Here is a 1,028-nt window from a genome sequence, read left to right as displayed (position 1 = left end):
CCCTAACCACCCCGCGGATGTGATCTTCAAATGCCATCTTTTTTTACAGACGTGGACTCCGCTGTGGAAGGAGCGCGATGCTGAGCGCATGTCGGAGGCCATGGCGCGCATCAAGACTATCCAGGTGATGGCTAGACAAGACCCGCCGAGCCGATGATGCTTTTGGTGTCTTTTAGAGGATGTTTCATGTTAGCTAGGTCTTCAGCGTTGGATGCTTTGGCTGTTTGTATTGATGCCTTCGCGTTGAACCTCCTTTTCGTTTTGTTGCTGTCCTGGACCGAACTGTCTCTTCTGCTTATCCTTAGTTGTATCCTGTTGAACCTGGTGCCTGAGGGCTTTATTAATTTAAAGCCGGACGCGTCTAGCGTCTTCGATCCAAAAAAAAGCCTCATGCTCGTTATGTCACCATTCCTAACACCAACACCTACCGTGCATTTGATAAGCAATGTCAACTAAGAAAGAAGGAAGCTAATTCATGATCCATGCGGGTCGAAGGAAGCACCTGTGCTATTGCTTGGATTAGCTTTGGGCCCATTCATACGTGGGTCTGGTGGTCATGCACTAGTAGAAAAAGAGGCTTCCATACGCCCCCATTAGTCCCTAAAATAATCGAACCGCGACCAAAGGGGTCTTTAGTCGCGGTTCGGGAGGAGACCCGCGACCAACTATCTGGGCCCAGCGCGCTCGGTCGACAGCTGGCGGACGGGAGGGGCTTTAGTCCCGGTTGGCCTGGCCAACCGGGACTAAAGGTCCTCAGGCTGGCCCGAAGGCCTTTAGTCGCGGTTGGCCAGGCCAACCGGGACTAAAGGCCCATCCCTATATATAGGACTCAGCTCACTTCACTTAGCCACAATTCAGAAGGGGGGTGTGGGTTTGCTTTTGGTTCCTCCTATGCACACAAGGTGTTCGATGAAATGCCCGAGAGCATGAAACAAACATGATATGAAGTGTCCGAGCCACACTTGAGCTTTCTCATTTATTTTTCCTCCGCGATCGCGGTTAGCAACTTGAACCTTTCATGTGTCATT

Source organism: Triticum aestivum, chromosome 7D, assembly GCF_018294505.1.
Source record: "Triticum aestivum cultivar Chinese Spring chromosome 7D, IWGSC CS RefSeq v2.1, whole genome shotgun sequence".
In the NCBI taxonomy this organism is placed as follows: Eukaryota; Viridiplantae; Streptophyta; class Magnoliopsida; order Poales; family Poaceae; genus Triticum; species Triticum aestivum.
Note: the sequence above shows the minus strand (reverse complement) of the source record.